This window comes from Tribolium madens, unplaced genomic scaffold (genome assembly GCF_015345945.1).
Source record: "Tribolium madens isolate multiple individuals breed KSU strain unplaced genomic scaffold, Tmad_KSU_1.1 Scaffold_97;HRSCAF=244;Tcas5.2_LG3a, whole genome shotgun sequence".
Classification (NCBI taxonomy): domain Eukaryota; kingdom Metazoa; phylum Arthropoda; class Insecta; order Coleoptera; family Tenebrionidae; genus Tribolium; species Tribolium madens.
Window position 1 is genome coordinate 3891321 of NW_025401069.1, and position 15930 is coordinate 3907250.

The 15930-nt window shown below is 31.8% G+C and overlaps 1 protein-coding gene across 5 annotated transcripts in view; it reads left to right on the top strand.

Annotated features, from left to right (window-relative positions):
- The window catches only part of LOC123014292 (irregular chiasm C-roughest protein-like), a 224724-nt gene that overhangs the window by 174323 nt on the left and 34471 nt on the right, over positions 1 to 15930 (top strand). For 3 of the 5 annotated variants that reach the window (XM_044413331.1, XM_044413335.1, XM_044413334.1), the window contains exon 1: positions 3784 to 4129. The gene's annotated coding sequence lies outside the window, so the exon portion shown is untranslated. Of the gene's footprint in view, positions 1 to 286; positions 318 to 3783; positions 4130 to 15930 lie in introns of those variants that run through there. The other 2 variants (XM_044413333.1, XM_044413332.1) reach the window with 1 other exon arrangement.

Genomic DNA, 15930 nt, shown 5'->3' on the forward strand with positions numbered 1-15930 from the left:
TTTTATTAAAAATATACCATCGATCATAAATAATATTTGAAAAATGAATATTAATTAATGAAGCAACCTACTGCTAGACCTTGTTGCTATGCTCCTTTTATTTTAGTAAGAAATAAAGAGAAATAAATCTTTTAATAAAAATTGCAAAATGTATAATAAAATATTTAAATCGAGCAGAATAATAATAATGTTTCTCAAGCAAGTATGGTACGTTGTGGTTTCTGGTAATTTTTTGTGTAGATTTTTAACTAAACTGTGGTTAATGGCTTCGTTTTGTTCATTACAGATGCGGTCTCGAACAGTTTCATAAGCGGAAGGTAAGTAAAATTTCCATGCAAATTTTAACGACATAATAATACGGTTAGCCCCAGAAAGGGGCGTTCGAACAAAACTGTTTTCTTTCTAAACGATCCCACCATGACGCCATTTAAAAAAATATATTGCACATACAGCGTTTCAAATTAACCAGTACACATTTTTCCGCTCTTAATTACCACAGGCTTTCTAATGTTTCTCTAAAACAATTCGAATTTTACTTGTTCCAGAACAAGAACTATAAACCTGAACCTGTCCAATGCTATAAATAACGGCTATTAAAGTCTCAGAGGTTGATATTTCTTGCATATCTCAAGCAAGGCGCCAAATGCTTTTCTAGTACCTGCGAACGAACTAAAATATTATGTGCATAAATTAATTCTTATTTAAGGGCAGGTACAGCTATTTTTCTTTATTCATTCGTTTAGTGCGGCTTGTCTAATAAAGAACACGAGATATGGAGATGCACAAGTGCTTCCCATGTGTGGTCGAATTAATTATTTATACATTTTTTGTCTTACTTCTGCGGTACGTTATGAGAATGAGGAAACAAGAATGCTTAACAGTTTTGTCGGGTGGATGTGGTGGCCTGAAATTTTTATTGTCAACTGTTGAAACTTTCAACTTGTTTTATAAGTAAAAAATAATTATGATTGAAGACGACCGAGACGGTGTCGAAACGTCACTGGTGCACCATAAAGAAGTTAATTAGTGCAACTAAACTTTAAGACTAAGCGAGGAGACAATTTAATTTATTTATGGCATATTTTACTAACTTTGCCAATTACAGATAAAATCTCTAGTTCATAATATATGTCTCTTGAAGCGGTGAACTGGAAGCGATTGTTTTTGAAGATCAAAGTTTCATCCAGGTGTTTTTTTCTATTTTCCATTTTACTTAGTCCCGGTTTTTGGTAAATACGATTAAACTTTATTAAATTTTATCGTTCTAAAGTATAGTGCTAAGGTGGAGCAATTTTTTATTGGACGTTATTTTTTTATTGGACGTTAAGTCCAACTTCCAAACTCTGTGTTTTTATATTATAAACTTAAATCAGTGTTTTTCGTGTTTAAATGGTCATTTCTGATATTTTAAAATTTACGACGAGCGTGATGTTTTGTGCGTGAATGCCAGAATTAGTGAATTACATAAATCCGATTTTTGTGACTAGATGGTGATAATTTTACACATTTACATTACCAGCACCTAAAAATAGTAATATGGAGTTACATCACGAGGGTTTAATCGGGTTTTCTACATTTAAATTTTCCCCATGGAGGCAATCTGATGTGGATTACACATTATTATCAGTTTTCGTTTTCAACAATTGCACTGCAGAGTCGTTAGAATCTGGGAAATGTGCCAGTTCTATCTTCGAATTTTGGATTGAATTCAGCACTAAGTGTCGATCACTTTTTTTACAGTTTTAATTCACAAGGCGAATGATGAGATGGCTACAAACAAACATTTTATGACGTTTATAATTAATTACTTAAAAAATAAAGTTGTTTTCTAATTTTTCGTGACGATAAGATCAGAAAACGGGATTCCTTTAAACGAACTGTATACAAATTATTATTCGTAATAAAAGTGCTTTCGTTATTAAAAAGTGGAATTAATTTCGATGTTTGCTTTAGCACTCGATGGTTATTTATGGCGGCTAAATTTGATCGGTATCAAAATTAAAATTTTATGAATCAGAAGCTCTACTTTTAATAACGAGTTCTAGTTTTGACTAATGTTGCATTTTTGAAAAAAATAATTTGTTAATAAATCCTCACTCAAATTTAAAATAATAATTAATGCTGGCTCCCTGAGGCTTTCTTGTTACTAAAAATGATTTATACTAATCTCTCCTTATCGTCGTCGAAATTAAATTATACTTATTAACAGCATAACTTTAGGCGAAAAATTCTTATTAGTGTTGTCCTGAATGTTATTTGTAATAATGTTAAGTTTTAGAATGTTCAGTATTATTTGCTTTTGATCAAACTTCGTGATAGCGCTTTTGAGAATCATTAAAACCGAATTATTAGGATTGATATTAAAAGATCACGAACTAGTCTTCTGTAATAATACTAATATCTAATTTAGCAAGAACAAATTTTGAAAATGCAGTGACAAACACGAATTAATTTTAAACTAATTAATTAATAAATTTTGGATATGTGTGTTTATTTTCCTTTTAATTGTCTTTAATTAAAAAAAAGATAAATGTTAATTAACTTTTTCTACTGCTTACGAGATATAAAATTCTAACAATGAAAAATGCCCTCAAAAATAATTTATTAATGCAAAAATTATCCATTTGAATATTGTTTAGTTAAAATACCTACAAATCCATCAACATATGCGTGACATTGCATATTTTATTTTACTTATTTATATTATAATACTTTTTTATATGCGTTATTATGGCAGTGTTTAATTTTTTTGCAAAAATGAAGTACCTACAAATGTAATTGTTTCTTGTTTGTAAATTCTTGCTTTTGTCGGTTTATTCCGAGTTACCATTTAATTTATGCCTTTTTTCAGTAACCTTTTGCCATTAACTTGGCCGATTTTTTAGATAAAACGGGTAAACGAAATGATAGCGCAATTCTTTCGTAAATAAAAGATAGATAAGCGAAAGCAGAGCCTATCTTTAGGATAAAACTTTATTCACAAAAACGTAATTTATCCATCGGCTTTTAGTCTTCATAGCCTTGGTTAAGGAGCCTTGCAGAGTGATATACATACCTCCAGTTATTAAGTTGGAAAATTGCTTGAACTTAAGCTTCGAAAAGTTCGATCCAGCAAAAGAAAAAAATTAATATATTCACCACTGGAACGATCTCTAAAAATCATAATTTTTTGTGGACGACGTTTATGATGCTGCCGTCACTATTTACTTTTTTCGAAGAGAATGATGTTTGAAATATAATTACAGAATTTGAATAATGAGTTTTTAATGATGAGTAAAAGTCACGTTTATGGAACGAAACAAACAATTATGAATTTTCAGTTTGGACATTAGGTTAAAATGAATTCGAACTTGTGGTCTTAATTGACAAGGCTGTTCGGTGTTGGTGCTGAATTTTGTATATCCTTCCTGATTAAAAAATTCATCACAATTTTCAGATGTTGTCCCAGTTCCCCAGGTGACACGCTTTCAGAAAACTAACCGATTCATCATAGGTGTATGGAGCTTCCGATAAGGTCTAGGCTTTGGGGATAAAAAAGGGAAGAGTCAAGAGATGGGGTCAAACTAATTATACTAATTAAACCAGGTTTCACCCTTTGTCAAGTCTCAACAATCTCACTAACAGTGTAGCGCGCTACTTGATCCAAGTCTACAAGAAGGTTGTTTCTGATTCCCGTATAATTACGAACACCGCTTCATCCGTCTCTTTCTACGATGATTGATTAGACTCGATCTGTCTCTCTCTACCGGAGGACTGGTAGGGAACCAGTCGTCAGTTCGCTGCTGACTCTCGACTAGTTCACAACGAAGCCCGTCCAGTTCCTGCCGAACTGCTGTGGTGTGAACGTCACTGCTGTGCGCTTTTTCACACGCGATTTTTCAGCACCCCGCTGAAAAAAATTACGTGTCGTGCTATCGAATTAATTTTACGGGTTTCCCGGACTTTTCATGCAAATCGGCGAGGATTTCCACTTTCTTCAACACAATAAACATCAGTGGAGCTTTTTCAGCTTTCAGTGAAGTTTTTGTTTTTGTGTGTCAATTACTCTGTGATATCGTTGTGAATTTGTCGTTGTGCCTTTCCGTGTCAATTTTGTGTTGCCTTTCTGGATTTTTTTAACAAGAATTATGTGAGTATAGGGTGACTAAATGAAAATCATTACAAGCTGACATTCGGATTTATTGACACTGAAAGTATTTCGTGACTGAAAAATTCGTGAATGGATGAGCTTTAGCTTAGTTTCTGATTGTTTTGAGTAATCAGTCGCAAGTTCTTTGCGGAAGCTGTCTGCAATCAAACTGAGTTGTGTTCGGGCGGTAAAATTTTAAAGCTCTGCTTTCCTTTCGAAGCTTTTTTTACGTATTTAGATGCAATCTTGATTCAATCTGTACATGGCGAACACGCACCTACATTATAAAAATACGATTTGACTTATCCCTTGAAATTTTGTGAAAATGTAAAGACAGCTTAATTCGTGTTTATTTAAGCTCTGAAGTTATACCTATATAAATAAAAATTTTCTCTTAATATTTGAACAAACAGCCTTTGGTATTAAATTCTGTTCAAAATTCATTTTTACTTATAGTTTATTTTTTGAACAAACTTCGGGGTTGGGAATTCGTAAGCACCTGACTCGATTCATAAAATTGAAAAAATATTATTCTTTTCTGATTTATTTTTTTCTTTTTTAATTAAAACATAACTTTTTGTTAAGATTAAAGTGTGGCTTGCTGACGGGGCTAATAATGGGGTTTTAGAGTCTCGAATGCAAAATTATTTTAGCTTAATATATCCGGATTATCTTAATAGCTGTGAAAATTATGATGTAATGTTCCCGCGAGATAACAAAATATACAAAATATAAAAACAAAGTTCGGATGCCTCTTTTTTATTTATGCGCATATCTATATTTCATTTAATGGCTTTACCCATTCTCCCTCAACTTTATGATATCTAAACTTTTTGAATGTTTTAGCATAGCAAGTTATATGATCAATAAAAACATTTCAGGCAAATTATGTTCTCGAATAGCGCATTTTTATTGCTTTTTTCAAAATACGATCACGTACAAGACTCACCTACTTGGAATTATTAACTCGTGTAATGAAAAATACAAGACAAAAGCTCGTTGAACTAACGGAACGTAATAAACAATTTGACGGACTACAATAACCATTTTTCCACAGATTAACCCAATTCACGTAGGGTCACCGCAACAAAGTGTTCGTTCCAGTTTTGCGTAATGTTTAAAGTCCGTTAAGGAAAATTTGATAAAAGACAAAACTTTGTCGAGAGTAATGTAATTATGAACGAAACGAGCTCAACATGTTTAAAAATTAGTCACAGTTAATGTTTCTGAGAATCGTCATTGTTTTACTAGTTTACGGACTCAACTTTTCAAAGTACTTCAAAATTTAACATAGACAGTGACAAATGGCTCTAAAACGTGTTCCATGAGACTTTATTTGGCGAGATTTTTTTTATTCGGGTTCAAAGCCTATGTGGAAATGTTTATAATTTTCTTCACCACATAAAACTATGAATAAAATGCTGAAATCAATCATTGGTTGATTTAAATAATATATATTTCAGAAAACGATAAAGCAAAACACAAGCAAAATTAGTTGGTTTCTTGGTATTGAATGAATTATTTTTTTTATCTGATGAAGGATACAAGGATGTGGAGATACGTACATATTTTCCTCTTTGAGAACACTGAAATATTTAAAATTTTTCTACCCACATGCTGAATGACCTGACCATAATATTGATTAAATTATTATCGAGAGAATTTTTATTGCACTTACATAGGTTTTTCAAAACTGTGCTAACATTTATGAATTATGAAGTGAATCGTGTTTTCATTCAAATGAAGAAACTACAATTAAAGAAATCATAAATAATTTATTGTTCTATCTATAATTTTGCGTTTTATAAATTCCAAAGTCATAAAAAGTAAAGTACCATAAAATGGGGTTACTTTGACATTGACACGTTATGGAGCTACTAATTTTGTTTCATTTTCAGTATAGGTACCTACCGAAATTATGTCTATTTTATTTTTATGCCATGTAAAAGCCATAACATACCAAAAAATGACTTTTTTTTAAAGAAAATATATATTTTATGTTCAGTGTTTAATGAAGTTTATTTCATATATTACATATTTTTAGTTCTAAGGTGTCAAATTACCTCCCAGGTTAACATAACATTAATTTTCAACGTAATTAAAGGGACTGTCAAAATAGTCCCGAAGTCGGAGTTTTTTTGACACCAAATTGTCTATTTTTTTGGAAAAACTATGACTTTGAGGCAAAATTTTAAGTTTGTTTGTTGAAGGATCAATTGTGCTGATGCTAATATTTTTAAGAAAATATTGCAACAAATAAAAAAGTTACATTAACAAAACCTCTCAAACTATGTCAAAGTAATCCCGATTTACGGGACATATTGATTTACAATTTCAGAAGCCATTAAAATTAGGAAAGAATTTAGTGTCTAAACAACTTATTATTTTTTGAGCGCAATAATTTTATTAGAATACAAATATTAGTGTTTCATTTCTATTTTTAAGAATTAAAATATTGACGTTATAAAGACTTGTGAAATCAAAATGTTGCAATAAGAATTTGTTATGGTATCTGCAACAAATCATTTGGGAATGAATATTTATTCAATTTTGTAACAGTAATAGAAATTTCTGTTCAGAATAAGTAACTGTAAGCGGTAGAATTTTCTTAGCTGTACTGAAGTATATTGTAATTTCTGGCATTTAAAGAGATACCTACTTTATTTTTGTAGTGGATATACATCTTATAATTAACATCATTTTAAATCTAATCTGTTGCATTAGTAATTAAAGTTTCAGCAGCAAATTGATTCAGGAAATGTCTTTAGTATTCTATTTTAACAATATAGGTGTTTTTTACAAATAGTTAAAGATATTTACCTATTACCTATTTTAGAGTATTATAACCCTTGTAATTCCATATAAATATCAAACAACGTTCAAATTAAAATTACTTATCAAATTATGTTGGTACTTGTATGTACCTACTAGACGGTAATTTAGATACGAATCTGACGCGTTTTGAACAGTTTGGATGTATAACAAGCTGTTTTATTTACATATTATTTTTAAGCTTGTATTATGTATTAAAAATACTTATCTCTTTCTTACTCACGTATTATTAAAAACAAAAGTTAAAACTTAAGCTTTTTGCAAATTGTAAAGACAAAATATTTTGTTACATTATTTATTGTGTTTTCTTATGAGTTTTATTTCTTATAACTTTTAGATTGAATATACACTATCTTAATTAATTACGGAGATCGTCTGGCTTTCATTTTACCTACATTGGTTGAAAAACGGGACTAAATTATTGCTGATAACGCTTAGACAAATAGAATGAAAAATGGTCGTTTTATCATGTTTGTTCGTAACTCTTAAGAAGTGTCGATATTAATCTAGCGCGAGTCAAGAATTTTGGTTTAATTGGTGTACCGGGTCGGAATTTCGAAAGTCATTAGTCCTTTTTAGATGCATGCATGAAACGTAAATTTTTCAGTCCATTAATTGCCTTATTAAGATTCAAGTCCAAAGGCCGATAAATTTTTTAGTTGGTGTGTTTATAATATATTTAATTTAAGTTTTAACCCAGGTCCTGATTTATAACTTTCCCTGTATGGTATTCAAATATCCAGCAAATGATTAACCAAGAGAAAATCCGTGATTTACTTATCATACTAACATATTATCAGGAAATAATTTAGTGTTTAGTCGCGTAAAATCAAGATTTGTCGAGGAAATTTCGTTGCAAGTGGATTTCACAGAGGGCTTTGCAGGAACGCCAGGAGGCGGCACTGGTCGCCGATAATCGAATAAAACCCGGCTGATGTTTCAGAAGTAACGTGTTTATAGCGGACCACTGTTTTATAACGAACTTGTACGTTTGACGGTTTTCGATTCGGCGCTAATGCGACCTTCAAACCCCCGTGATTGACGGTCCGCCTGAAATTTGAATGTAAACTACAGCCCCTTGCTGAAATCTGAATATGTGACCAGCTATACAGTTCAGTTGCGCCTGTTGCATAAAGACAATTGATTAATTTGCGGTTATTTGCTCGGTTGAACGTAAGTATGCACAGGACAATAAAGCCCGGAAAGCTTTGTTGGAGTTTTGAAAATGTTATAAATGTTATACGTGTTTGCGACGTGTGCTACTATTTGTAATTATATCGTTATTGACATATAAAGTCCAGGCTCAACTTAAATAAGAGTTGAGAGTACCCAGTTGAAATCGCTATGGTGTTTTCTACCACTTTTTTTTTCAATAAATGAGTTAGGTGTAGTTAGTGTAAAAAGTCTGGAGTTTTTATAAATGTAATTTGATTTTTTTTATAATTTATATAACAGTAAAGTTCAGCTTGTGATTTTAGTTTAATATAATAATTCATTACAACATATTTTAATAACAACTTCTGTAATCGTCAAACAAAGAAATAAACAAAGCAGTGATCTTGCGCACAAGATTCCGTTTTTGTAACTGCGCTTTTGCCAATATTTACTTCATATTACTACAATTAATTTTCGGAATTGACCATTTTCTTGGTAAATGGCTTATTAATTCTCACGGCACCATTATTCGCGAATCTTGATAAGCCTAATTAGAGTAAATTGCTTTGGAGTTGAATAATTTTTCCTTTAGTTGCTTATCTCGTTTCAAATTCGTAAAATATCGATTTCAAGATATTTTTTCGTTGTTGATTTTTAGTTTGTTGCGCGTACCGAGCTGAACGGGTTGGAATTCTGCTCTTATTGCTGCTTTGCAGAGTTGTAGAGTACAGAGGGCGCTTAAATCGATGCCTAGGGGTACTTTCAAAGTTAATTGTTCTTCTCTTACCATTGATACAAAGTTTCGTTGAATATAATATGCGAAATTTTATACGGTAATGCCTCTCGTTTGCTGGCGTTATTTGATAATTTCGGCGTTACCTGATGTACTTCTATAGTTAGTTAATTCGTGGTTAATTTACATTTCATGGTAGCGTAAAGGCTGTTCTGATTATGTTACAGGAATTACCACCTAATTCCTTCTCACTTGTAGGTTTTATCTCTCGTATTATTACTCGGAGATGTTTAATATGGCGTATGACGTATCCTTGTTTCTAACTTTCACGCCAATAAACAAACAGGAAGGCCGTTTTGTTGCATTCATGATGCAACAAACAACGTCTTTTTAACACTGATAAGAACGATTTAAAAGACAAATGTTTATGTGCCGAAGGCACGATTGTAAAGCTTTTATTCCAGGAGCAGAACGCGAACTTGAGTTTCCTCTTGTAGCTGCTAACAAAGAAGCTGAGATTTGATCGCAAAAAGAAAGAATATTATGCAAAAATGAAGTGTCTTAATTTAAAATTGCTTCTGAAATATAGATAATGTGTATAACGGAAGTACAAACAGAATAAATAATTTAAAGTTCTTCGCATTGTTAAAAAATCTTTTTTGAAGCTGCTCAAATCGGAACTTGACGTTTGCAGTTATCAAAGTGCAGACCATTTACGTAATTGAGTGTTTCATTTCATCGGACCCTTTTGTCGTCTTGAGGGACTCAAAGTTGAATGTATGTATATCAAATGCAGGTTTTGCCCTTCCGATGACTAATAACCAACACCTTCAGGTCATAACTCACAACGAATTGTGCTTAATTTGTACTTATAAACCGGAAATCCCGAGATATTTCACTTTGTAATTGCAGGCCTGTCAATGGGCCAATTGCACACACCCTATAAAAATTATTACCGACCGAAAAAATTTAGCTCAGATCGATAGCTTCAAATCTTTGCGCCAGGCCACTCGGAGTAAACTTTTCCGGTCGATGTCAGCTTATTCTGTTTTCGTGACAAATCCAAACTTGTATTATACATATTTGATAGAAAATATCAAACTTATTCATTTTAAAAATAAGATATGATTTTACACGTCGTATTTATTCGGTTGGTATTGATGAAAACCATTAAAAGAAATGAAAACCGGAAATTTGAACAAGACTTTGTTATTTTACTCGTATTTTATTTCTTCAATTATCCGAAAGTAGAATGTAATAAAAAATCGGTAAAGCTTTGGGACTTCATAAAATTTTTGATTAAGTAATAATTAGTTTTGTCAGTATTTTCATCGCGTTTAATGGATCATATTGCTCGTATTTATTGCAACGATAAAGTGGGTTTTGTTGGTACTTTGAAGTAATTTATGTATTCCATAATCTTGAAAGATTTTCAAAATTAGAATAATATCCAATATTTCAGGTCGCAGAATCGTAAAATTTTTATTTTATTTCTTTTACTGTACTAAAAGAATTTTTTGCAACTTGACTGGAAACAATTAGACTGATTTTGTTTTAACAACGTCTAGTTAAAAATTTAAACCAAAAAATTAGGGTTGCATGACTCCAAATTATTATTCTTCACAGCTCAACACACCTTTCGGACACTGATATATTAAATATGACCACTTGCTAAGTAACGTTTTACCGTTCAACTCCTGGATAAAACTGCTGAAAAAATTGAGATAAATACCGTTATTAGAACGAGACATGACTTTGTACAGGTTATCAAGCCATTTAAACTGGTTGAAAGAAACAAAGATAATAACTGTTGTGGCCACGTTTTGCAAGTAGGTAGGTAGTACCAAATGGTGCAATAAAGAGCTCTTTGTTTTAAAGTAACGTACATACTGTTTTTTTTTTAATTGGAATTCATGAAATTGAAATTTGAAACAAGTCTACTGCTGCTCTAATGAAAGTCCATAAAAACAAATGCGTAAGTATAGGTAGGTACATACGAGTACCTACATTTCGGATTTTTTGCGAAATGGATTTACCGATCTTTCTCTTGTAACTCGTGTTTACAACATTATGTTATTATGCACTTTCGTTATACTGAAAAAGCCCATTTAAGTTTTTTTCGTGTTGCACTTTCTATTAAAAATGAGTCATAATTTATGAGCGCAAGTCTGGCCACATAATACGCGAGGTTGTGGATTTTATACACACATTTACTACAACAGTCGGCTTTTTAGAGTAATTGAAACAAATTGGTATTTCTTGGAGGACGCATTAAGAAGAGTCAGGAGGGGTTTTAAAATATCAAAGTTTTGCGTAATTGTCACGCTTCCTGTATAAATATTTAAAAAGTACATTAAAGAGCTTTTTAAAAGCTCACTTTTTAACTGATTCGTGAATTTCTTATATTAAATAGATTCGATCTTTTTCTTTGCTTTTTGTAAATTGAAACATATTTGTGATTTGGATTAATGAGTTTTAGAGCTTCCATTTCAAATTTGTCAACTCATTGTGGTGTAGAGAATAACGTGACAGGACAATAATCTCTCCTCTCAAAAACAATACAACTGAAACTAGAATGTTTATCCAAAAAACAAATACGTTACAAACGAAAGTCCCATTCAGTTTCAAGTGGCGATATATTGTTTGAAATGCAATGATTCGCTCGTTGCACTATTGTAAAAAGCTGAAAAACAACGGTAATTTCTGGATTGGCTTTTTAACTTTTGAAGTTGAATTACAATCATGAAAACAGAAGTGAAGTTGAGGTTTCGTGAAATCGATCAAGGAAGGATAATAATACTGTTCTGTGTAGTAATTCAATAGAATTCGTATCTAATGACCACAAGTAATTAGTATATGAAGAATTTATTGTGTTTGTATACGTAGCCTGTTGTGTCTTAATGATGGATTAATGTGCTAGAAGAGAACAAACACAAAGGCCGGTGATTGTCAGAAGCCGAGGCTTTTTTCTAGCGGAAAATTTATTGCTATTCGAGGGTATTTAATAAATGCGGAACAATCAGGAAGATGGAATTTTCGATGGAATTTTTATCAAGTTTTTTGCACTTTTGCTTCAATGTTGCTGCAGTATAAACAAGCTGCTAGCTAATAACGAAGGTGTCTCAGACCCTCTGTACGAGACGAATATTCATTGAATTTCGAAGCCGTTTACATCGCCTTATTCATTCTTCATTATGGTTAGTTTCAATTACATATTCATCGTATTTTTTTGGCATTTCAAGTTGCTTTCGTTTGTTTGATTATCACAGCCCAACATTCCAATAGGATTTATGTCGTCCTTTTTAATTTACATATTTAATTTCCAATGCCAATTTATCCTACACTATTTGTTGCAACTTGTTTTCATTAATCTGTATCTTTAAGACTCCCAGGTATCATTTTCATTGAACGTTATTGCCACTAACGTAAAAATTGTTTATTGTTAGGCTGGACAAAATGAAAGTATGAAACTAAGGTCGACGTATTCTAAAAGACAACTAACTGATTTGGTTCACTATATACAGATATAAAAATGGCTTGTACAAGGACAAAACCGATTTATTTGTCTTTTCTAATGAATGAAAGCAAATAAGCCATCGATGTAGAAGTTAAACTAACAATGTTTTAAAATTATTCATGAGTTACCTTTCAAATTATGAATTATGAAATGATTTTTTTTTTCTAATAGCACTTCATTCATTTGTATTTTAATCAATAATAAAGCCTAATTATTAAAGTTTCTCAACTTAAGTATCCGTTCAATTAAATATTGTCACTGGAAAAATTTAGTCCTTTTTTGGAAATTGTTTATACGAGTGATTGTATGCAACTATTTATGTGGAATAGAAAAATTAAAGGTTGTTATATAAATCTTTACAAATTGTGTGATATTTTAGTTCATAGAGTGTAAGAAGATGAACGCTCCTCCCTTTTTGAATTGGCAACAACTCGCAAACCAATCGTTCAACAAAAAGTATAGAACCAAACGTTTTTTGCTTAAACTATTTATTTTTTGGAAAAATTAATTCAAAATGATAAGGTACCATAAAGATGTGATGTTTTATCGAGAATAAAATTTTTCAAATTTTTGTTTTGTTTTTTGAGTTCTACAAAATTTTTAATTTTTATTAAATGGGAACCCACTATTAAACTACTTTTCTCATGAAGGTTATGATCTAAGGATTACAACTATCTACTTTATATTTAATTAAAACATTTGTTTTTTACATAAATTGCAATTTTGGCAAAAAAATCGCATAACTCAAAAACAAAACAAAATTCCGATCACATTTTTTATTCCTTATAATGTAAAGTACTTACTTTGAATTGAATAAAAAAGATAGAATATGGATTTAAACTTTAATTTCAACGTGCCATTTCCAAAAATGTAACAGTATAATTTACTTTTTTCTTTGATTATAGCTTGTCTTTAGTGATTGGTGACCACCTAAGCGCAGGGCATTGATCAGCTTACATAATTATCGACTATAGTTTCAAAAATCAGAATTTATGACATTAGCTTGGATTTTGTGAAGAAAGAACATGAAATTCACTAACTTTAGTAAATCTAAGAAATACATTTAAGAAGGGCCTTTGTGAAAAACTTCTGTGTATTTTGCAAATAAATAAAATAAAATTGTATCAATTTGGGGTAGGGTTTAGAAAAGCTTTTTAGTGTGTTTTTGACATAAAGGATCAAACTTACTACAGACTTATTCATGATTTTCAGTGTCATCGTCTTAGCTAGAAAATGAAAAGAGAATAAACATTTCAAAGATTCCTAAAGTCCCTAGGTACTAGGTAGTGTCAGATAAATTGAACTGTTAAACATAAATTAGCAGAAAACTTTTGTTGTCATAAGTGCTTCGAATAGGAACGAATATTTATTAATCTTTTTGTCCACTCTGTAGTTGAAATTCAGAGACTGATTTATTTTATTTATTTATTTTATTCAGTGCGATCTCTGCTACAGTAGCATAATAAAGCGTGTGGCTGTTTTTTATGATGTTATTTTGTTGTTAATAAATAATTTAGCCAATTTTTACAAACTTTGACTAGGCGGATTTTCTAGATTTCCCGCCAACATTATTGGAAGAAAGTTGTAAATCAGCGATTTTCATTTAGGTATACATACTTATTGACCATTTATTTTAAACGAAGCCTAAATTAATTCAATTAGTGACTATTTGAAGCGGATTAATTTTATGTCTTCCTGTGCACATGAATTACTTATGACCATTTTTATTATGGACATAATTTTCATCAATTAATAAAACTAGCTCTATTGCTCCGTAATAACAAATTAACTCGAGAAAGTTCCACCTTAACAAGAATATGAGTTACAAAGTTAGCTTCGCATACTTAAAACCGTAATTCTGACCCTAACATAATCATAAAGATTTTATTCGTGCACACACGTTACCGTTGCCAGTTAATCTGTTCATATGCCTTTGATGTTACCAAATCTAATTTAAACTCGGATTTATGTCCCAAAACTAATCACTCTTTTATCGGCTGCTCTCGGTGTACTTCCAGGGGCCAGCGGAAGCCTTGGTCTTGTGTTTCACTCTCATATTCGACACTAGTTCATAATGCATCCGTTGAGGGTAGTAAAGCTGGAACAAATAGCTGAAATAAATATTGCATTTGTTCCATTTGGCCTACGAACGGGTTAATAGCCGCCTTACCACTTACGTCCGTCGTCGTCTTTGTGGCTTTATTTTACGTTTTCAGGATTGAAAGCGGTAAATTAGACTTTTCAGCGATTTTCTGTAAAATTAATTGGTCGAAAGTTTTACCAATACAAGTAATTATTTAGGTCAGTGCTTTCATGATAATTGTGGAGATTAGAAATATGGGTTCAGGGGCAATGTTGTAAGACTTGAACCGCTGGAATAGATGATCATTAATGCAGGGATTTAGGATTGCTTTTGTAGTTGGCAATAAACGGTAAACAGCAGCTCTGACACCATCGTGGAATGGATGCGGGGCTACTACTGTGATTATGTTCGTGTCACAATCATTACTCTAATTTAGCTAACGTAGAAATGAGGGTGTCTCGCTTACTTCTGGTCTCGCTTCGTTGGAAAGAAAGGAAGCGATGAAATTGATTTTCTATGTGTGAATTGTTTGTGCAGTTGTTTTATTATGTGCTAATTATTGTGACAATAATCATTATTAAAGCACTTTTACGCTTAAAAATTGACTCATGTTGTGGAAGCGAGACTAAAAAACAACAATGTGTGATAAATATTTGATAAATTACTCAACAGGAACGTTGGGTCGTTGTAATCCAGCCTCTGTGGAATAAAAAAAATGTCTCTTTGCAACATTTAAGAGGAATCTTCGGAATCTGCTCGGAGTTGTCGCAGGACCGTGACGTAAAAATTGCCCTATTGTGATGGGATACAAATGCGAATTGGTCCGGTAAAAATGCGATTTGAGTCGATTTGTCGTAAAACGTCGGTGGCTTATGTAGGATTTGTGGGGTTTTAGGTTGCATCCTGGTCGTTAATAATAACTCATTTACTTTTTATTAAGTACATTGATAGGGCACGTAATAGTATAAGTGACAGGTCGCGTATAACAGCTTGTTCACAGTCATAAATTTCGGATTTAGTTCGAAAATTGGCAAATGTTCGATAAATCAGTCGATTTGGACGCATTATTGTATAAGCGGTCGATTGTACAAAATAGTGCCTATTATTTCAGGAATATAAATTGAATTAATTTCATAAAGGGGAGAGATCGGCACGTAAATCATTTTTTATTATTTTTATTCACACCCTCGTTATACTTTAAATTTTCAAAAATGTTACCTGACGTGTATAATATTCCGAGTGGAAATTTTATTTGATTTTCCTGGTTTTTCTCGTGTGTACTGAGGTGAAATTATAAGTCTTGTGTACGTGGAGTATTTAAATATTTAAGCTCGAAAAAGGAGCAACTTCAAACGAAATGCCAGCTATTTTTCAGGTCGATAATACTTGTTTACGTACCGGCATAAAAAACATCACTTTGAACATTTGTTTTTTAATCAAAATTACGCAAATCTTGGAATCCATTTACGACCACGCTCCAA